The sequence below is a fragment of the Heterodontus francisci genome, chromosome 17 (genome assembly GCF_036365525.1).
Source record: "Heterodontus francisci isolate sHetFra1 chromosome 17, sHetFra1.hap1, whole genome shotgun sequence".
Taxonomy (NCBI): Eukaryota; Metazoa; Chordata; class Chondrichthyes; order Heterodontiformes; family Heterodontidae; genus Heterodontus; species Heterodontus francisci.
The window spans coordinates 81,481,361-81,505,575 of NC_090387.1; the positions used below are offsets into that span (position 1 = coordinate 81,481,361).

General features: G+C 48.0%; 1 protein-coding gene across 3 annotated transcripts in view; it reads left to right on the top strand.

The window, feature by feature from the left end:
* The window catches only part of LOC137379093 (RNA-binding Raly-like protein), an 831,538-nt gene that overhangs the window by 347,537 nt on the left and 459,786 nt on the right, over nucleotides 1–24,215 (top strand). The gene's annotated exons all lie outside the window — the stretch shown is intronic.

Sequence of the window (24,215 nt, forward strand, 5' to 3'; positions counted from 1 at the left end):
CTGTCATTCTCACACTGGCCCATTCCCAATTCCCTGTCAACCTCACTCTGACCTCTTCCCAATTCCGTCATTCTCACTCTGACCCTGTCCCAATTCCCTGTCATTGTCACTCTGACATCTTCCCAATTCACTGTGATTCTCACTCTGACCTCTACCCTATTCCGTCATTCTCATTCTGACCTCATCCCAATTCTGTCATTCTCACTCTGGCCTCTTCCCAATTCCCTATCATTCTCACTCTGACCTATTCCCAATTCCCTGTCATTCTAACTCTGACCTCTTCCCAATTCCGTCATTCTCAGTCTGGCCTCTTCCCAATTCCCTATCATTCTCACACTGAGCTCTTCCCAATAACCTGTCACCCTCACTCTGACCTCTTCCCAATTCTGTCATTCTTACTCTGGCCTCTTCCCAATTCCCTGTCAACCTCACTCTGACCTCTTCCCACTCCCTGTCATTCTCACTCTGGCCCGTTCCCTATTCCCTGTCATTCTCACTCTGACCTCTTCCCAATTCCCTATCATTCTCACTCTGACCTCTTCCCAATTCCCTGTCATTCTCACTCTGGCCTCTTCCCAATTCCCTGTCAACCTCACTCTGACCTCTTTCTAATTCCCTGTCATTCTCACTCTGTCCTCTTCCCAATTCCCTGTCATTCTCACTCTGACCTCTTACTAATTCCCTGTCATTCTCACTCTGTCTTCTCCCCAATTCCCTGTCATTCTCACTCTGACCTCTTCCCAATTCCCTGTCACCTCACTCTGACCTCTTCCCAATTCCGTCATTCTTACTCTGGCCTCTTCCCAATTCCCTGTCATTTTCACTCTGTCCTCTCCCCAATTCCCTGTCATTCTCACTCTGACCTCTACCCAATTCCCTGTCATTCTCACACTGGCCCATTCCCAATTCCCTGTCATTCTCACTCTAACCTCTTCCCAATTCTGTCATTCTCACTCTGGCCCGTTCCCAATTCCCTGTCATTCTCACTCTGACCTCTTCCCAATTCCCTGTCAACCTCACTCTGACCTCTTCCCAATGCTGTCATTCTCACTCTGACCACTTCCCAATTCCCTATCATTCTCACTCTGTCCTGTTCCCAATTCACTGTGATTCTCACTCTGACCTCTTCCCAATTGTGCCATTCACATTCTGACCTCATCCCAATTCTGTCATTCTCACTCTGGCCTCTACCCAATTCCATATCATTCTCACACTGACCACTTCCCAATTCCCTGTCATTCTAATTCTGACCTCATCCCAATTCCGTCATTCTCACTCTGGCCTCTTCCCAATTCCCTGTCAACCTCACTCTGACCTCTTCCCAATTCCCTGTCAATCACATTCTGACTTCTTCCCAATTCCGTCATTCTCACTCTGGCCTATTCCCAATTCCCTGTCGATCTCACTCTGACCTCATCCCAATTCCGTCATTCGCACACTGACCTCTTCCCAATTCTGTCATTCTCACTCTGACCTCTTCCCAATTCCCTGTTAATCACACTCTAACTTCTTCCCAATTCCCTGTCATTCTCACTCTGACCTCTTACCAATTCCCTGTCAACCTCACTCTGACCTCTTTCCAATTCCCTGTGATTCTCACTCTGACCTCTTTCCAATTCTGTCATTCACACTCTTACCTCTTCCCAATTCCCTGTCATTCTCACTCTGACCTCTTCCCAATTCCCTGTCAACCTCACACTGACCCCTTCCCAATTCCGTCACTCTCACTCTGGCCTCTTCCCAATTCCCTGTCAACCTCACTCTGACCTCTGTCCAATTCCCTGTGATTCTCACTCTGACCTCTTCCCAATTCCGTCAGTCGCACTCTGACCTCTTCCCAATTCCCTGTCATTCTCACTCTGTCCTCTCCCCAATTCCCTGTAATTCTCACTCTGGCCCATTCCCAATTCCCTGTCTTTCTCACTCTGACCTCTTCCCAATTCTGTTATTCTCACTCTGACCTCTTCCCAATTCCCTGTCATTCTCACTCTAGCCCGTTCCCAATTCCCTGACAATCTCACTCTGACCTCTTCCCAATTCCGTGTCAACCTCACTCTGACCTCTTTCCAATTCTGTCATTCTCACTCTGACCTCTTCCCAATTCCCTGTCATTCTCACTCTGGCCTGTTCCCAATTTCCTGTCATTCTCACTCTGACCTCTTCCCAATTCTCTGTGATTCTCACTCTGACCTCTTCCCAATTCTGCCATTCTCATTCTGACCTCATCCCAATTCTGTCATTCTCACTCTGGCCTCTTCCCAATTCCCTGTCATTCTCACTCTGACATCATCCCAATTCCGTCATTCTCACTCTGGCCTCTTCCCAATTCCCTGTCAACCTCACTCTGACCTCTTCCCAATTCCCTGTCAATCACATTCTGACTTCTTCCCAATTCCCTGTCATTCTCACTCTGACCTCTTCCCAATTCCCTGTCATTCTCACTCTGACATCATCCCAATTCCGTCATTCTCACTCTGGCCTATTCCCAATTCCCTGTCAATCTCACTCTGACCTCATCCCAATTCCGTCATTCGCACACTGACCTCTTCCCAATTCTGTCATTCTCACTCTCTTTCTCACTCTGACCTCTTCCCAATTCTGTTATTCTCACTCTGACCTCTTCCCAATTCCCTGTCATTCTCACTCTAGCCCGTTCCCAATTCCCTGACAATCTCACTCTGACCTCTTCCCAATTCCGTGTCAACCTCACTCTGACCTCTTTCCAATTCTGTCATTCTCACTCTGACCTCTTCCCAATTCCCTGTCATTCTCACTCTGGCCTGTTCCCAATTTCCTGTCATTCTCACTCTGACCTCTTCCCAATTCTCTGTGATTCTCACTCTGACCTCTTCCCAATTCTGCCATTCTCATTCTGACCTCATCCCAATTCTGTCATTCTCACTCTGGCCTCTTCCCAATTCCCTGTCATTCTCACTCTGACATCATCCCAATTCCGTCATTCTCACTCTGGCCTATTCCCAATTCCCTGTCAACCTCACTCTGACCTCTTTCTCATTCCCTGTCATTCTCACTCTGTCCTCTTCCCAATTCCCTGTCAACCTCACTCTGACCTCTTCCCAATTCCCTGTCATTCTCACTCTGACCTCTTCCCAATTCCTTGTCATTCTCACTCTGACCTTGTCCCAATTCCCTGTCATTCTCACTCTGACCTCGTCCCAATTCCCTGTCATTCTAATTCTGACCTCATCCCAATTCCGTCATTCTCACTCTGGCCTCTTCCCAATTCCCTGTCAACCTCACTCTGACCTCTTCCCAATTCCCTGTCAATCACATTCTGACTTCTTCCCAATTCCCTGTCATTCTCACTCTGACCTCTTCCCAATTCCCTGTCATTCTCACTCTGACATCATCCCAATTCCGTCATTCTCACTCTGGCCTATTCCCAATTCCCTGTCAATCTCACTCTGACCTCATCCCAATTCCGTCATTCGCACACTGACCTCTTCCCAATTCTGTCATTCTCACTCTGACCTCTTCCCAATTCCCTGTCAACCTCACTCTGACCTCTTCCCAATTCTATCATTCTCACTCTGACCACTTCCCAATTCCCTGTCATTCTCACTCTGGCCCGTTCCCAATTCCCTGTCATTCTCACTCTGACCTCTTCCCAATTCACTGTGATTCTCACTCTGACCTCTACCCTATTCCGTCATTCTCATTCTGACCTCATCCCAATTCTGTCATTCTCACTCTGGCCTCTTCCCAATTCCCTATCATTCTCACTCTGACCTATTCCCAATTCCCTGTCATTCTAACTCTGACCTCTTCCCAATTCCGTCATTCTCAGTCTGGCCTCTTCCCAATGCCCTATCATTCTCACACTGAGTTCTTCCCAATAACCTGTCACCCTCACTCTGACCTCTTCCCAATTCTGTCATTCTTACTCTGGCCTCTTCCCAATTCCCTGTCAACCTCACTCTGACGTCTTCCCACTCCCTGTCATTCTCACTCTGGCCCGTTCCCTATTCCCTGTCATTCTCACTCTGACCTCTTCCCAATTCCCTGTCATTCTCACTCTGACCTCTTCCCTATTCTGTCATTCTCACTCTGGCCTCTTCCCAATTCCCTGTCAACCTCACTCTGACCTCTTCCCAATTCCCTGTCAATCACATTCTGACTTCTTCCCAATTCCCTGTCATTCTCACTCTGACCTCTTCCCAATTCCCTGTCATTCTCACTCTGACATCATCCCAATTCCGTCATTCTCACTCTGGCCTATTCCCAATTCCCTGTCAATCTCACTCTGACCTCATCCCAATTCCGTCATTCGCACTCTGACCTCTTTCCAAATCTGTCATTCTCACTCTGACCTCTTCCCAATTCCCTGTCATTCTCACTCTGGCCTGTTCCCAATTTCCTGTCATTCTCACTCTGACCTCTTCCCAATTCTCTGTGATTCTCACTCTGACCTCTTCCCAATTCTACCATTCTCATTCTGACCTCATCCCAATTCTGTCATTCTCACTCTGACCTCTTCCCAATTCCCTGTCATTCTCACTCTGACATCATCCCAATTCCGTCATTCTCACTCTGGCCTATTCCCAATTCCCTGTCAACCTCACTCTGACCTCTTTCTCATTCCCTGTCATTCTCACTCTGTCCTCTTCCCAATTCCCTGTCAACCTCACTCTGACCTCTTCCCAATTCCCTGTCATTCTCACTCTGACCTCTTCCCAATTCCTTGTCATTCTCACTCTGACCTTGTCCCAATTCCCTGTCATTCTCACTCTGACCTCGTCCCAATTCCCTGTCATTCTAATTCTCACCTCATCCCAATTCCGTCATTCTCACTCTGTCCTCTTCCCAATTCCCTGTCAACCTCACTCTGACCTCTTCCCAATTCCCTGTCAATCACATTCTGACTTCTTCCCAATTCCCTGTCATTCTCACTCTGACCTCTTCCCAATTCCCTGTCATTCTCACTCTGACATCATCCCAATTCCGTCATTCTCACTCTGGCCTATTCCCAATTCCCTGTCAATCTCACTCTGACCTCATCCCAATTCCGTCATTCGCACACTGACCTCTTCCCAATTCTGTCATTCTCACTCTGACCTCTTCCCAATTCCCTGTCAACCTCACTCTGACCTCTTCCCAATTCTATCATTCTCACTCTGACCACTTCCCAATTCCCTGTCATTCTCACTCTGGCCCGTTCCCAATTCCCTGTCATTCTCACTCTGACCTCTTCCCAATTCACTGTGATTCTCACTCTGACCTCTACCCTATTCCGTCATTCTCATTCTGACCTCATCCCAATTCTGTCATTCTCACTCTGGCCTCTTCCCAATTCCCTATCATTCTCACTCTGACCTATTCCCAATTCCCTGTCATTCTAACTCTGACCTCTTCCCAATTCCGTCATTCTCAGTCTGGCCTCTTCCCAATTCCCTATCATTCTCACACTGAGTTCTTCCCAATAACCTGTCACCCTCACTCTGACCTCTTCCCAATTCTGTCATTCTTACTCTGGCCTCTTCCCAATTCCCTGTCAACCTCACTCTGACGTCTTCCCACTCCCTGTCATTCTCACTCTGGCCCGTTCCCTATTCCCTGTCATTCTCACTCTGACCTCTTCCCAATTCCCTGTCATTCTCACTCTGACCTCTTCCCTATTCTGTCATTCTCACTCTGGCCTCTTCCCAATTCCCTGTCAACCTCACTCTGACCTCTTCCCAATTCCCTGTCAATCACATTCTGACTTCTTCCCAATTCCCTGTCATTCTCACTCTGACCTCTTCCCAATTCCCTGTCATTCTCACTCTGACATCATCCCAATTCCGTCATTCTCACTCTGGCCTATTCCCAATTCCCTGTCAATCTCACTCTGACCTCATCCCAATTCCGTCATTCGCACACTGACCTCTTCCCAATTCTGTCATTCTCACTCTGACCTCTTCCCAATTCCCTGTCAATCACACTCTAACTTCTTCCCAATTCCCTGTCATTCTCACTCTGACCTCTTACCAATTCCCTGTCAACCTCACTCTGACCTCTTTCCAATTCCCTGTGATTCTCACTCTGACCTCTTTCCAATTCTGTCATTCACACTCTTACCTCTTCCCAATTCCCTGTCATTCTCACTCTGACCTCTTCCCAATTCCCTGTCAACCTCACTCTGTCCTCTCCCCAATTCCCTGTCATTCTCGCTCTGACCTCTTCCCAATTCCCTGTCATTCTCACTCTGGCCCATTTCCAATTCCCTGTCATTCTCACTCTGGCCCATTCCCAATTCCCTGTCATTCTCACTCTGACGTCTTCCCAATTCACTGTGATTCTCACTCTGACCTCTACCCTATTCCGTCATTCTCATTCTGACCTCATCCCAATTCTGTCATTCTCACTCTGGCCTGTTCACAATTCCCTGTCAACCTCACTCTGACCTCTTTCTAATTCCCTGTCATTCTCACTCTGTCCTCTTCCCAATTCCCTGTCATTCTCACTCTGACCTCTTACTAATTCCCTGTCATTCTCACTCTGTCTTCTCCCCAATTCCCTGTCATTCTCACTCTGACCTCTTCCCAATTCCCTGTCACCTCACTCTGACCTCTTCCCAATTCCGTCATTCTTACTCTGGCCTCTTCCCAATTCCCTGTCATTTTCACTCTGTCCTCTCCCCAATTCCCTGTCATTCTCACTCTGACCTCTACCCAATTCCCTGTCATTCTCACACTGGCCCATTCCCAATTCCCTGTCATTCTCACTCTAACCTCTTCCCAATTCTGTCATTCACACTCTGACCTCTTCCCAATTCCCTGTCATTCTCACTCTGGCCCGTTCCCAATTCCCTGTCATTCTCACTCTGACCTCTTCCCAATTCCCTGTCAACCTCACTCTGACCTCTTCCCAATGCTGTCATTCTCACTCTGACCACTTCCCAATTCCCTATCATTCTCACTCTGGCCTGTTCCCAATTCACTGTGATTCTCACTCTGACCTCTTCCCAATTGTGCCATTCACATTCTGACCTCATCCCAATTCTGTCATTCTCACTCTGGCCTCTACCCAATTCCATATCATTCTCACACTGACCACTTCCCAATTCCCTGTCATTCTAATTCTGACCTCATCCCAATTCCGTCATTCTCACTCTGGCCTCTTCCCAATTCCCTGTCAACCTCACTCTGACCTCTTCCCAATTCCCTGTCAATCACATTCTGACTTCTTCCCAATTCACTGTCATTCTCACTCTGACCTCTGCCCAATTCCCTGTCATTCTCACTCTGACATCATCCCAATTCCGTCATTCTCACTCTGGCCTATTCCCAATTCCCTGTCAATCTCACTCTGACCTCATCCCAATTCCGTCATTCGCACACTGACCTCTTCCCAATTCTGTCATTCTCACTCTGACCTCTTCCAATTCCCTGTCAATCACACTCTAACTTCTTCCCAATTCCCTGTCATTCTCACTCTGACCTCTTACCAATTCCCTGTCAACCTCACTCTGACCTCTTTCCAATTCCCTGTCAACCTCACTCTGACCTCTTTCCAATTCTGTCATTCACACTCTTACCTCTTCCCAATTCCCTGTCATTCTCACTCTGACCTCTTCCCAATTCCCTGTCAACCTCACACTGACCCCTTCCCAATTCCGTCACTCTCACTCTGGCCTCTTCCCAATTCCCTGTCAACCTCACTCTGACCTCTGTCCAATTCCCTGTGATTCTCACTCTGACCTCTTCCCAATTCCGTCAGTCACACTCTGACCTCTTCCCAATTCCCTGTCATTCTCACTCTGTCCTCTCCCCAATTCCCTGTAATTCTCACTCTGGCCCATGCCCAATTCCCTGTCTTTCTCACTCTGACCTCTTCCCAATTCTGTTATTCTCACTCTGACCTCTTCCCAATTCCCTGTCATTCTCACTCTAGCCCGTTCCCAATTCCCTGACAATCTCACTCTGACCTCTTCCCAATTCCGTGTCAACCTCACTCTGACCTCTTTCCAATTCTGTCATTCTCACTCTGACCTCTTCCCAATTCCCTGTCATTCTCACTCTGGCCTGTTCCCAATTTCCTGTCATTCTCACTCTGACCTCTTCCCAATTCTCTGTGATTCTCACTCTGACCTCTTCCCAATTCTGCCATTCTCATTCTGACCTCATCCCAATTCTGTCATTCTCACTCTGGCCTCTTCCCAATTCCCTGTCATTCTCACTCTGACATCATCCCAATTCCGTCATTCTCACTCTGGCCTATTCCCAATTCCCTGTCAACCTCACTCTGACCTCTTTCCAATTCCCTGTGATTCCCACTCTGACCTCTTCCCAATTCCGTCAGTCGCACTCTGACCTCTTCCCAATTCCCTGTCATTCTCACTCTGTCCTCTCCTCAATTCCCTGTAATTCTCACTCTGGCCCATTCCCAATTCCCTGTCTTTCTCACTCTGACCTCTTCCCAATTCTGTTATTCTCACTGTGACCTCTTCCCAATTCCCTGTCATTCTCACTCTGGCCCGTTCCCAATTCCCTGTCATTCTCACTCTGACCTCTTCCCAATTCCCTGTCAACCTCACTCTGACCTCTTTCCAATTCTGTCATTCTCACTCTGACCTCTTCCCAATTCCCTGTCATTCTCACTCTGGCCTGTTCCCAATTCCGTCATTCTCACTCTGGCCTCTTCCCAATTCCCTGTCAACCTCACTCTGACATCATCCCAATTCCGTCATTCTCACTCTGGCCTATTCCCAATTCCCTGTCAATCTCACTCTGACCTCATCCCAATTCCGTCATTCGCACACTGACCTCTTCCCAATTCTGTCATTCTCACTCTGGCCTCTTCCCAATTCCCTGTCAATCACACTCAAACTTCTTCCCAATTCCCTGTCATTCTCATTCTGACCTCTTACCAATTCCCTGTCAACCTCACTCAGACCTCTTTCCAATTCCCTGTGATTCTCACTCTGACCTCTTTCCAATTTTGTCATTCACACTCTTACATCTTCCCAATTCCCTGTAATTCTCACTCTGACCTCTTCCCAATTCCCTGTCAACCTCACTCTGACCCCTTCCCAATTCCATCACTCTCACTCTGGCCTCTTCCCAATTCCCTGTCAACCTCACTCTGACCTCTTTCGAATTCCCTGTGATTCTCACTCTGACCTCTTCCCAATTCCGTCAGTCGCACTCTGACCTCTTCCCAATTCCCTGTCATTCTCACTCTGTCCTCTCCCCAATTCCCTGTAATTCTCACTCTGGCCCATTCCCAATTCCCTGTCTTTCTCACTCTGACCTCTTCCCAATTCTGTTATTCTCACTCTGACCTCTTCCCAATTCCCTGTCATTCTCACTCTGGCCCGTTCCCAATTCCCTGTCATTCTCACTCTGACCTCTTCCCAATTCCCTGTCAACCTCACTCTGACCTCTTTCCAATTCTGTCATTCTCACTCTGACCTCTTCCCAATTCCCTGTCATTCTCACTCTGGCCTGTTCCCAATTTCCTGTCATTCTCACTCTGACCTCTTCCCAATTCTCTGTGATTCTCACTCTGACCTCTTCCCAATTCTGCCATTCTCATTCTGACCTCATCCCTATTCTGTCATTCTCACTCTGGCCTCTTCCCAATTCCCTGTCATTCTCACTCTGACATCGTCCCAATTCCGTCATTCTCACTCTGGCCTATTCCCAATTCCCTGTCAACCTCACTCTGACCTCTTTCTCATTCCCTGTCATTCTCACTCTGTCCTCTTCCCAATTCCCTGTCAACCTCACTCTGACCTCTTCCCAATTCCCTGTCATTCTCACTCTGACCTCTTCCCAATTCCTTGTCATTCTCACTCTGACCTTGTCCCAATTCCCTGTCATTCTCACTCTGACCTCTTCCCAATTCCCTGTCATTCTCACTCTGACCTCTTCCCAATTCCCTGTCAACCTCACTCTGACCTCTTTCTAATTCCCTGTCATTCCCACTCTGTCCTCTCCCCAATTCCCTGTCATTCTCACTCTGACCTCTTCCCAATTCCCTGTCATTCTAACTCTGGCCAGTTCCCAATTCCCTATCATTCTCACTCTGACCTCTTACCAATTCTGTCATTCTCACTCTGACCTCTTCCCAATTCCGTGTCATTTTCACTCTGACCTCTTCCCTATTCCGTCATTCCCACTCTGGCCTCTTCTCAATTCCCGATCATTCTCACACTGACCTCTTCCCAATTACGTCATTCTCACTCTGACCTCTTTCCAATTCCGTCATTCTCTCTCTGACCTCTTCCCAATTCCCTGTCAACCGCACTCTGACCTCTTCCCAATTCCGTCATTCTTACTCAGGCCTCTTCCCAATTCCCTGTCATTCTCACTCTGTCCTCTCCCCAATTCCCTGTCATTCTCGCTCTGACCTCTTCCCAATTCCCTGTCATTCTCACTCTGGCCCATTTCCAATTTCCTGTCATTCTCACTCTGACCTCTTCCCAATTCTGTCATTCTCACTCTGACCACTTCCCAATTCCCTGTCATTCTCACTCTGGCCCATTCCCAATTCCCTGTCAACCTCACTCTGACCTCTTCCCAAATCCGTCATTCTTACTCTGGCCTCTTCCCAATTCCCTGTCAACCTCACTCTGACCTCTTTCTAATTCCCTGTCATTCTCAATCTGTCCTCTTCCCAGTTCCCTGTCAACCTCACTATGACCTCTTCCCAATTCCCTGTCATTCTCACTCTGACCTCTTCCCAATTCCTTGTCATTCTCACTCTGACCTTGTCCCAATTCCCTGTCATTCTCACTCTGACCTCTTCCCAATTCCGTGATTCTCACTCTGGCCTCTTCCCAATTCCCTGTCAACCTCACTCTGACCTCTTCCCAATTCCCTGTCATTCTCATTCTGACCTCTTCCCAATTCTGTCATTCTCACTCTGACCACTTCCCAATTCCCTGTCATTCTCACTCTGGCCCATTCCCAATTCCCTGTCATTCTCACTCTGACATCTTCCCAATTCACTGTGATTCTCACTCTGACCTCTACCCTATTCCGTCATTCTCATTCTGACCTCATCCCAATTCTGTCATTCTCACTCTGGCCTCTTCCCAATTCCCTATCATTCTCACTTTGACCTATTCCCAATTCCCTGTCATTCTCACTCTGACTTCTTCCCAATTCTGTCATTCTTTCTCTGGCCTGTTCCCAATTCCCTGTCAACCTCACTCTGACCTCTTTCTAATTCCCTGTCATTCTCACTCTGTCCTCTTCTCAATTCCCTGTCATTCTCACTCTGACCTCTTACTAATTCCCTGTCATTCTCACTCTGTCTTCTCCCCAATTCCCTGTCATTCTCACTCTGACCTCTTCCCAATTCCCTGTCACCTCACTCTGACCTCTTCCCAATTCCGTCATTCTTACTCAGGCCTCTTCCCAATTCCCTGTCATTTTCACTCTGTCCTCTCCCCAATTCCCTGTCATTCTCACTCTGACCTCTACCCAATTCCCTGTCATTCTCACTCTGGCCCATTCCCAATTCCCTGTCATTCTCACTCTAACCTCTTCCCAATTCTGTCATTCACACGCTGACCTCTTCCCAATTCCCTGTCATTCTCACTCTGGCCCGTTCCCAATTCCCTGTCATTCTCACTCTGACCTCTTCCCAATTCCCTGTCAACCTCACTCTGACCTCTTTCCAATGCTGTCATCCTCACTCTGACCACTTCCCAATTCCCTATCATTCTCACTCTGGCCTGTTCCCAATTCACTGTGATTCTCACTCTGACCTCTTCCCAATTGTGCCATTCACATTCTGACCTCATCCCAATACTGTCATTCTCACTCTGGCCTCTTCCCAATTCCATATCATTCTCACACTGACCACTTCCCAATTCCCTGTCATTCTCACTCTGAACTCTTCCCAATTCCCTGTCATTCTCACTCTGACCTCGTCCCAATTCCCTGTCATTCTAATTCTGACCTCATCCCAATTCCGTCATTCTCACTCTGGCCTCTTCCCAATTCCCGATCGTTCTCACTCTGACCTATTCCCAATTCCCTGTCATTCTCACTCTGACCTCTTCCCAATTCCGTCATTCTCACTCTGGCCTCTTCCCAATTCCATATCATTCTCACACTGACCTCTTCCCAATTCCCTGTCAACATCAGTCCGACTTCTTCCCAATTCCGTCATTCTTACTCTGTCCTCTTCCCAATTCCCTGTCAACCTCACTCTGGCCTCTTCCCAATTCCCTGTCATTCTCACTCTGACCTCTTCCCAATTCCTTGTCATTCTCACTCTGACCTTGTCCCAATTCCCTGTCATTCTCACTCTGGCCTCTTCCCAATTCCGTCATTCTCACTCTGGCCTCTTCCCAATTCCATATCATTCTCACACTGACCTCTTCCCAATTTCCTGTCATTCTCACTCTGAACACTTCCCAATTCCCTGTCATTCTCACTCTGACCTCGTCCCAATTCCCTGTCATTCTAATTCTGACCTCATCCCAATTCCGTCATTCTCACTCTGGCCTCTTCCCAATTCCCTATCATTCTCACTCTGACCTATTTCCAATTCCCTGTCATTCTCACTCTGACCTCTTCCCAATTCCGTCATTCTCACTCTGGCCTCTTCCCAATTCCATATCATTCTCACACTGACCTCTTCCCAATTCCCTGTCAACCTCACTCTGACCTCTTCCCAAATCCGTCATTCTTACTCTGGCCTCTTCCCAATTCCCTGTCAACCTCACTCTGACCTCTTTCTAATTCCCTGTCATTCTCAATCTGTCCTCTTCCCAGTTCTCTGTCAACCTCACTATGACCTCTTCCCAATTCCCTGTCATTCTCACTCTGACCTCTTCCCAATTCCTTGTCATTCTCACTCTGACCTTGTCCCAATTCCCTGTCATTCTCACTCTGACCTCTTCCCAATTCCGTGATTCTCACTCTGGCCTCTTCCCAATTCCCTGTCAACCTCACTCTGACCTCTTCCCAATTCCCTGTCATTCTCATTCTGACCTCTTCCCAATTCTGTCATTCTCACTCTGGCCTCTTCTCAATTCCCGATCATTCTCTCACTGACCTGTTCCCAATTACGTCATTCGCACTCTGACCTCTTTCCAATTCCGACATTCTCACTCTGACCTCTTCCCAATTCCCTGTCATTCTCACTCTGGCCCGATCCCAATTCCCTGTCATTCTCTCTCTGACCTCTTCCCAATTCCCTGTCACCTCACTCTGACCTCTTCCCAATTCCGTCATTCTTACTCAGGCCTCTTCCCAATTCCCTGTCATTTTCACTCTGTCCTCTCCCCAATTCCCTGTCATTCTCACTCTGACCTCTACCCAATTCCCTGTCATTCTCACTCTGGCCCATTCCCAATTCCCTGTCATTCTCACTCTAACCTCTTCCCAATTCTGTCATTCACACGCTGACCTCTTCCCAATTCCCTGTCATTCTCACTCTGTCCCGTTCCCAATTCCCTGTCATTCTCACTCTGTCTTCTCCCCAATTCCCTGTCATTCTCACTCTGACCTCTTCCCAATTCCCTGTCACCTCACTCTGACCTCTTCCCAATTCCGTCATTCTTACTCAGGCCTCTTCCCAATTCCCTGTTATTTTCACTCTGTCCTCTCCCCAATTCCCTGTCATTCTCACTCTGACGTCTACCCAATTCCCTGTCATTCTCACTCTGGCCCATTCCCAATTCCCTGTCATTCTCACTCTAACCTCTTCCCAATTCTGTCATTCACACGCTGACCTCTTCCCAATTCCCTGTCATTCTCACTCTGGCCCGTTCCCAATTCCCTGTCATTCTCACTCTGACCTCTTCCCAATTCCCTGTCAACCTCACTCTGACCTCTTCCCAATGCTGTCATCCTCACTCTGACCACTTCCCAATTCCCTATCATTCTCACTCTGGCCTGTTCCCAATTCACTGTGATTCTCACTCTGACCTCTTCCCAATTGTGCCATTCACATTCTGACCTCATCCCAATTCTGTCATTCTCACTCTGGCCTCTTCCCAATTCCATATCATTCTCACACTGACCACTTCCCAATTCCCTGTCATTCTCACTCTGAACTCTTCCCAATTCCCTGTCATTCTCACTCTGACCTCGTCCCAATTCCCTGTCATTCTAATTCTGACCTCATCCCAATTCCGTCATTCTCACTCTGGCCTCTTCCCAATTCCCTATCATTCTCACTCTGACCTATTCCCAATTCCCTGTCATTCTCACTCTGACCTCTTCCCAATTCCGTCATTCTCACTCTGGCCTCTTCCCAATTCCATATCATTCTCACACTGACCTCTTCCCAATTCCCTGTCAACATCACTCCGACTTCTTCCCAATTCCGTCATTCTTACTCTGTCCTCTTCCCAATTCCCTGTCAACCTCACTCTGGCCTCTTCCCAATTCCCTGTCATTCTCACTCTGACCTCTTCCCAATTCCTTGTCATTCTCACTCTGACCTTGTCCCAATTCCCTGTCATTCTCACTCTGGCCTCTTCCCAATTCCGTCATTCTCACTCTGGCCTCTTCCCAATTCCCTATCATTCTCACTCTGACCTATTCCCAATTCCCTGTCATTCTCACTCAGACCTCTTCCCAATTCCGTCATTCTCACTCTGGCCTCTTCCCAATTCCATATCATTCTCACACTGACCTCTTCCCAATTCCCTGTCAACCTCACTCTGACCTCTTCCCAAATCCGTCATTCTTACTCTGGCCTCTTCCCAATTCCCTGTCAACCTCACTCTGACCTCTTTCTAATTCCCTGTCATTCACAATCTGTCCTCTTCCCAGTTCCCTGTCAACCTCACTATGACCTCTTCCCAATTCCCTGTCATTCTCACTCTGACCTCTTCCCAATTCCTTGTCATTCTCACTCTGACCTTGTCCCAATTCCCTGTCATTCTCACTCTGACCTCTTCCCAATTCCGTAATTCTCACTCTGGCCTCTTCCCAATTCCCTGTCAACCTCACTCTGACCTCTTCCCAATTCCCTGTCATTCTCACTCTGACCTCTTCCCAATTCTGTCATTCTCACTCTGGCCTCTTCTCAATTCCCGATCATTCTCACACTGACCTCTTCCCAATTACGTCATTCGCACTCTGACCTCTTTCCAATTCCGACATTCTCACTCTGACCTCTTCCCAATTCCTTGTCATTCTCACTCTGGCCCGATCCCAATTCCCTGTCATTCTCTCTCTGACCTCTTCCCAATTCCCTGTCAACCTCACTCTGACCTCTTCCCAATTCTATCATTCTCACTCTGACCACTTCCCAATTCCCTGTCATTCTCACTCTGGCCCGTTCCCAATTCCCTGTCATTCTCACTCTGACCTCTTCCCAATTCACTGTGATTCTCACTCTGACCTCTGCCCTATTCCGTCATTCTCATTCTGACCTCATCCCAATTCTGTCATTCTCACTCTGGCCTCTTCCCAATTCCCTATCATTCTCACTCTGACCTATTCCCCATTCCCTGTCATTCTCACTCTGACCTCTTCCCAATTCCGTCTTTCTCAGTCTGGCCTCTTCCCAATTCCCTATCATTCTCACACTGAGCTCTTCCCAATAACCTGTCACCCTCACTCTGACCTCTTCCCAATTCTGTCATTCTTACTCTGGCCTCTTCCCAATTCCCTGTCAACCTCACTCTGACCTCTTTCTAATTCCCTGTCATTCTCACTCTGACCTCTTCCCACTCCCTGTCATTCTCACTCTGGCCCGTTCCCTATTCCCTGTCATTCTCACTCTGACCTCTTCCCAATTTCCTGTCATTCTCACTCTGACCTCTTCCCAATTCCGTGATTCTCACTCTGGCCTCTTCCCAATTCCCTGTCAACCTCACTCTGACCTCTTCCCAATTCTGTTATTCTCACTCTGACCTCTTCCCAATTCCCTGTCATTCTCACTCTAGCCCGTTCCCAATTCCCTGACAATCTCACTCTGACCTCTTCCCAATTCCGTGTCAACCTCACTCTGACCTCTTTCCAATTCTGTCATTCTCACTCTGACCTCTTCCCAATTCCCTGTCATTCTCACTCTGGCCTGTTCCCAATTTCCTGTCATTCTCACTCTGACCTCTTCCCAATTCTCTGTGATTCTCACTCTGACCTCTTCCCAATTCTGCCATTCTCATTCTGACCTCATCCCAATTCTGTCATTCTCACTCTGGCCTCTTCCCAATTCCCTGTCATTCTCACTCTGACATCATCCCAATTCCGTCATTCTCACTCTGGCCTCTTCCCAATTCCCTGTCAACCTCACTCTGACCTCTTCCCAATTCCCTGTCAATCACATTCTGACTTCTTCCCAATTCCCTGTCATTCTCACTCTGACCTCTTCCCAATTCCCTGTCATTCTCACTCTGACATCATCCCAATTCCGTCATTCTCACTCTGGCCTATTCCTAATTCCCTGTCAATCTCACTCTGACCTCATCCCAATTCCGTCATTCGCACACTGACCTCTTCCCAATTCTGTCATTCTCACTCTGACCTCTTCCCAATTCCCTGTCAATCACACTCTAACTTCTTCCCAATTCCCTGTCAATCTCACTCTGACCTCATCCCAATTCCGTCATTCGCACACTGACCTCTTCCCAATTCTGTCATTCTCACTCTGACCTCTTACCAATTCCCTGTCAACCTCACTCTGACCTCTTTCCAATTCCCTGTGATTCTCACTCTGACCTCTTTCCAATTCTGTCATTCACACTCTTACCTCTTCCCAATTCCCTGTCATTCTCACTCTGACCTCTTCCCAATTCCCTGTCAACCTCACACTGACCCCTTCCCAATTCCGTCACTCTCACTCTGGCCTCTTCCCAATTCCCTGTCAACCTCACTCTGACCTCTGTCCAATTCCCTGTGATTCTCACTCTGACCTCTTCCCAATTCCGTCAGTCGCACTCTGACCTCTTCCCAATTCCCTGTCATTCTCACTCTGTCCTCTCCCCAATTCCCTGTAATTTTCACTCTGGCCCATTCCCAATTCCCTGTCTTTCTCACTCTGACCTCTTCCCAATTCTGTTATTCTCACTCTGACCTCTTCCCAATTCCCTGTCATTCTCACTCTAGCCCGTTCCCAATTCCCTGACAATCTCACTCTGACCTCTTCCCAATTCCGTGTCAACCTCACTCTGACCTCTTTCCAATTCTGTCATTCTCACTCTGACCTCTTCCCAATTCCCTGTCATTCTCACTCTGGCCTGTTCCCAATTTCCTGTCATTCTCACTCTGACCTCTTCCCAATTCTCTGTGATTCTCACTCTGACCTCTTCCCAATTCTGCCATTCTCATTCTGACCTCATCCCAATTCTGTCATTCTCACTCTGGCCTCTTCCCAATTCCCTGTCATTCTCACTCTGACATCATCCCAATTCCGTCATTCTCACTCTGGCCTATTCCCAATTCCCTGTCAACCTCACTCTGACCTCTTTCTCATTCCCTGTCATTCTCACTCTGTCCTCTTCCCAATTCCCTGTCAACCTCACTCTGACCTCTTCCCAATTCCCTGTCATTCTCACTCTGACCTCTTCCCAATTCCTTGTCATTCTCACTCTGACCTTGTCCCAATTCCCTGTCATTCTCACTCTGACCTCGTCCCAATTCCCTGTCATTCTAATTCTGACCTCATCCCAATTCCGTCATTCTCACTCTGGCCTCTTCCCAATTCCCTGTCAACCTCACTCTGACCTCTTCCCAATTCCCTGTCAATCACATTCTGACTTCTTCCCAATTCCCTGTCATTCTCACTCTGACCTCATCCCAATTCCCTGTCATTCTCACTCTGACATCATCCCAATTCCGTCATTCTCACTCTGGCCTATTCCCAATTCCCTGTCAATCTCACTCTGACCTCATCCCAATTCCGTCATTCGCACACTGACCTCTTCCCAATTCTGTCATTCTCACTCTGACCTCTTCCCAATTCCCTGTCAACCTCACTCTGACCTCTTCCCAATTCTATCATTCTCACTCTGACCACTTCCCAATTCCCTGTCATTCTCACTCTGGCCCGTTCCCAATTCCCTGTCATTCTCACTCTGACCTCTTCCCAATTCACTGTGATTCTCACTCTGACCTCTACCCTATTCCGTCATTCTCATTCTGACCTCATCCCAATTCTGTCATTCTCACTCTGGCCTCTTCCCAATTCCCTATCATTCTCACTCTGACCTATTCCCAATTCCCTGTCATTCTAACTCTGACCTCTTCCCAATTCCGTCATTCTCAGTCTGGCCTCTTCCCAATTCCCTATCATTCTCACACTGAGTTCTTCCCAATAACCTGTCACCCTCACTCTGACCTCTTCCCAATTCTGTCATTCTTACTCTGGCCTCTTCCCAATTCCCTGTCAACCTCACTCTGACGTCTTCCCACTCCCTGTCATTCTCACTCTGGCCCGTTCCCTATTCCCTGTCATTCTCACTCTGACCTCTTCCCAATTCCCTGTCATTCTCACTCTGACCTCTTCCCTATTCTGTCATTCTCACTCTGGCCTCTTCCCAATTCCCTGTCAACCTCACTCTGACCTCTTCCCAATTCCCTGTCAATCACATTCTGACTTCTTCCCAATTCCCTGTCATTCTCACTCTGACCTCTTCCCAATTCCCTGTCATTCTCACTCTGACATCATCCCAATTCCGTCATTCTCACTCTGGCCTATTCCCAATTCCCTGTCAATCTCACTCTGACCTCATCCCAATTCCGTCATTCGCACTCTGACCTCTTTCCAATTCTGTCATTCTCACTCTGACCTCTTCCCAATTCCCTGTCATTCTCACTCTGGCCTGTTCCCAATTTCCTGTCATTCTCACTCTGACCTCTTCCCAATTCTCTGTGATTCTCACTCTGACCTCTTCCCAATTCTACCATTCTCATTCTGACCTCATCCCAATTCTGTCATTCTCACTCTGACCTCTTCCCAATTCCCTGTCATTCTCACTCTGACATCATCCCAATTCCGTCATTCTCACTCTGGCCTATTCCCAATTCCCTGTCAACCTCACTCTGACCTCTTTCTCATTCCCTGTCATTCTCACTCTGTCCTCTTCCCAATTCCCTGTCAACCTCACTCTGACCTCTTCCCAATTCCCTGTCATTCTCACTCTGACCTCTTCCCAATTCCTTGTCATTCTCACTCTGACCTTGTCCCAATTCCCTGTCATTCTCACTCTGACCTCGTCCCAATTCCCTGTCATTCTAATTCTGACCTCATCCCAATTCCGTCATTCTCACTCTGGCCTCTTCCCAATTCCCTGTCAACCTCACTCTGACCTCTTCCCAATTCCCTGTCAATCACATTCTGACTTCTTCCCAATTCCCTGTCATTCTCACTCTGACCTCTTCCCAATTCCCTGTCATTCTCACTCTGACATCATCCCAATTCCGTCATTCTCACTCTGGCCTATTCCCAATTCCCTGTCAACCTCACTCTGACCTCATCCCAATTCCGTCATTCGCACACTGACCTCTTCCCAATTCTGTCATTCTCACTCTGACCTCTTCCCAATTCCCTGTCAACCTCACTCTGACCTCTTCCCAATTCTATCATTCTCACTCTGACCACTTCCCAATTCCCTGTCATTCTCACTCTGGCCCGTTCCCAATTCCCTGTCATTCTCACTCTGACCTCTTCCCAATTCACTGTGATTCTCACTCTGACCTCTACCCTATTCCGTCATTCTCATTCTGACCTCATCCCAATTCTGTCATTCTCACTCTGGCCTCTTCCCAATTCCCTATCATTCTCACTCTGACCTATTCCCAATTCCCTGTCATTCTAACTCTGACCTCTTCCCAATTCCGTCATTCTCAGTCTGGCCTCTTCCCAATTCCCTATCATTCTCACACTGAGTTCTTCCCAATAACCTGTCACCCTCACTCTGACCTCTTCCCAATTCTGTCATTCTTACTCTGGCCTCTTCCCAATTCCCTGTCAACCTCACTCTGACGTCTTCCCACTCCCTGTCATTCTCACTCTGGCCCGTTCCCTATTCCCTGTCATTCTCACTCTGACCTCTTCCCAATTCCCTGTCATTCTCACTCTGACCTCTTCCCTATTCTGTCATTCTCACTCTGGCCTCTTCCCAATTCCCTGTCAACCTCACTCTGACCTCTTCCCAATTCCCTGTCAATCACATTCTGACTTCTTCCCAATTCCCTGTCATTCTCACTCTGACCTCTTCCCAATTCCCTGTCATTCTCACTCTGACATCATCCCAATTCCGTCATTCTCACTCTGGCCTATTCCCAATTCCCTGTCAATCTCACTCTGACCTCATCCCAATTCCGTCATTCGCACTCTGACCTCTTTCCAATTCTGTCATTCTCACTCTGACCTCTTCCCAATTCCCTGTCATTCTCACTCTGGCCTGTTCCCAATTTCCTGTCATTCTCACTCTGACCTCTTCCCAATTCTCTGTGATTCTCACTCTGACCTCTTCCCAATTCTACCATTCTCATTCTGACCTCATCCCAATTCTGTCATTCTCACTCTGACCTCTTCCCAATTCCCTGTCATTCTCACTCTGACATCATCCCAATTCCGTCATTCTCACTCTGGCCTATTCCCAATTCCCTGTCAACCTCACTCTGACCTCTTTCTCATTCCCTGTCATTCTCACTCTGTCCTCTTCCCAATTCCCTGTCAACCTCACTCTGACCTCTTCCCAATTCCCTGTCATTCTCACTCTGACCTCTTCCCAATTCCTTGTCATTCTCACTCTGACCTTGTCCCAATTCCCTGTCATTCTCACTCTGACCTCGTCCCAATTCCCTGTCATTCTAATTCTGACCTCATCCCAATTCCGTCATTCTCACTCTGGCCTCTTCCCAATTCCCTGTCAACCTCACTCTGACCTCTTCCCAATTCCCTGTCAATCACATTCTGACTTCTTCCCAATTCCCTGTCATTCTCACTCTGACCTCTTCCCAATTCCCTGTCATTCTCACTCTGACATCATCCCAATTCCGTCATTCTCACTCTGGCCTATTCCCAATTCCCTGTCAATCTCACTCTGACCTCATCCCAATTCCGTCATTCGCACACTGACCTCTTCCCAATTCTGTCATTCTCACTCTGACCTCTTCCCAATTCCCTGTCAACCTCACTCTGACCTCTTCCCAATTCTATCATTCTCACTCTGACCACTTCCCAATTCCCTGTCATTCTCACTCTGGCCTGTTCCCAATTCCCTGTCATTCTCACTCTGACCTCTTCCCAATTCACTGTGATTCTCACTCTGACCTCTACCCTATTCCGTCATTCTCATTCTGACCTCATCCCAATTCTGTCATTCTCACTCTGGCCTCTTCCCAATTCCCTATCATTCTCACTCTGACCTATTCCCAATTCCCTGTCATTCTAACTCTGACCTCTTCCCAATTCCGTCATTCTCAGTCTGGCCTCTTCCCAATTCCCTATCATTCTCACACTGAGTTCTTCCCAATAACCTGTCACCCTCACTCTGACCTCTTCCCAATTCTGTCATTCTTACTCTGGCCTCTTCCCAATTCCCTGTCAACCTCACTCTGACGTCTTCCCACTCCCTGTCATTCTCACTCTGGCCCGTTCCCTATTCCCTGTCATTCTCACTCTGACCTCTTCCCAATTCCCTGTCATTCTCACTCTGACCTCTTCCCTATTCTGTCATTCTCACTCTGGCCTCTTCCCAATTCCCTGTCAACCTCACTCTGACCTCTTCCCAATTCCCTGTCAATCACATTCTGACTTCTTCCCAATTCCCTGTCATTCTCACTCTGACCTCTTCCCAATTCCCTGTCATTCTCACTCTGACATCATCCCAATTCCGTCATTCTCACTCTGGCCTATTCCCAATTCCCTGTCAATCTCACTCTGACCTCATCCCAATTCCGTCATTCGCACACTGACCTCTTCCCAATTCTGTCATTCTCACTCTGACCTCTTCCCAATTCCCTGTCAATCACACTCTAACTTCTTCCCAATTCCCTGTCATTCTCACTCTGACCTCTTACCAATTCCCTGTCAACCTCACTCTGACCTCTTTCCAATTCCCTGTGATTCTCACTCTGACCTCTTTCCAATTCTGTCATTCACACTCTTACCTCTTCCCAATTCCCTGTCATTCTCACTCTGACCTCTTCCCAATTCCCTGTCAACCTCACTCTGTCCTCTCCCCAATTCCCTGTCATTCTCGCTCTGACCTCTTCCCAATTCCCTGTCATTCTCACTCTGGCCCATTTCCAATTCCCTGTCATTCTCACTCTGGCCCATTCCCAATTCCCTGTCATTCTCACTCTGACGTCTTCCCAATTCACTGTGATTCTCACTCTGACCTCTACCCTATTCCGTCATTCTCATTCTGACCTCATCCCAATTCTGTCATTCTCACTCTGGCCTGTTCACAATTCCCTGTCAACCTCACTCTGACCTCTTTCTAATTCCCTGTCATTCTCACTCTGTCCTCTTCCCAATTCCCTGTCATTCTCACTCTGACCTCTTACTAATTCCCGGTCATTCTCACTCTGTCTTCTCCCCAATTCCCTGTCATTCTCACTCTGACCTCTTCCCAATTCCCTGTCACCTCACTCTGACCTCTTCCCAATTCCGTCATTCTTACTCTGGCCTCTTCCCAATTCCCTGTCATTTTCACTCTGTCCTCTCCCCAATTCCCTGTCATTCTCACTCTGACCTCTACCCAATTCCCTGTCATTCTCACACTGGCCCATTCCCAATTCCCTGTCATTCTCACTCTAACCTCTTCCCAATTCTGTCATTCACACTCTGACCTCTTCCCAATTCCCTGTCATTCTCACTCTGGCCCGTTCCCAATTCCCTGTCATTCTCACTCTGACCTCTTCCCAATTCCCTGTCAACCTCACTCTGACCTCTTCCCAATGCTGTCATTCTCACTCTGACCACTTCCCAATTCCCTATCATTCTCACTCTGGCCTGTTCCCAATTCACTGTGATTCTCACTCTGACCTCTTCCCAATTGTGCCATTCACATTCTGACCTCATCCCAATTCTGTCATTCTCACTCTGGCCTCTACCCAATTCCATATCATTCTCACACTGACCACTTCCCAATTCCCTGTCATTCTAATTCTGACCTCATCCCAATTCCGTCATTCTCACTCTGGCCTCTTCCCAATTCCCTGTCAACCTCACTCTGACCTCTTCCCAATTCCCTGTCAATCACATTCTGACTTCTTCCCAATTCACTGTCATTCTCACTCTGACCTCTTCCCAATTCCCTGTCATTCTCACTCTGACATCATCCCAATTCCGTCATTCTCACTCTGGCCTATTCCCAATTCCCTGTCAATCTCACTCTGACCTCATCCCAATTCCGTCATTCGCACACTGACCTCTTCCCAATTCTGTCATTCTCACTCTGACCTCTTCCCAATTCCCTGTCAATCACACTCTAACTTCTTCCCAATTCCCTGTCATTCTCACTCTGACCTCTTACCAATTCCCTGTCAACCTCACTCTGACTTCTTTCCAATTCCCTGTGATTCTCACTCTGACCTCTTTCCAATTCTGTCATTCACACTCTTACCTCTTCCCAATTCCCTGTCATTCTCACTCTGACCTCTTCCCAATTCCCTGTCAACCTCACACTGACCCCTTCCCAATTCCGTCACTCTCACTCTGGCCTCTTCCCAATTCCCTGTCAACCTCACTCTGACCTCTGTCCAATTCCCTGTGATTCTCACTCTGACCTCTTCCCAATTCCGTCAGTCGCACTCTGACCTCTTCCCAATTCCCTGTCATTCTCACTCTGTCCTCTCCCCAATTCCCTGTAATTCTCACTCTGGCCCATTCCCAATTCCCTGTCTTTCTCACTCTGACCTCTTCCCAATTCTGTTATTCTCACTCTGACCTCTTCCCAATTCCCTGTCATTCTCACTCTAGCCCGTTCCCAATTCCCTGACAATCTCACTCTGACCTCTTCCCAATTCCGTGTCAACCTCACTCTGACCTCTTTCCAATTCTGTCATTCTCACTCTGACCTCTTCCCAATTCCCTGTCATTCTCACTCTGGCCTGTTCCCAATTTCCTGTCATTCTCACTCTGACCTCTTCCCAATTCTCTGTGATTCTCACTCTGACCTCTTCCCAATTCTGCCATTCTCATTCTGACCTCATCCCAATTCTGTCATTCTCACTCTGGCCTCTTCCCAATTCCCTGTCATTCTCACTCTGACATCATCCCAATTCCGTCATTCTCACTCTGGCCTATTCCCAATTCCCTGTCAACCTCACTCTGACCTC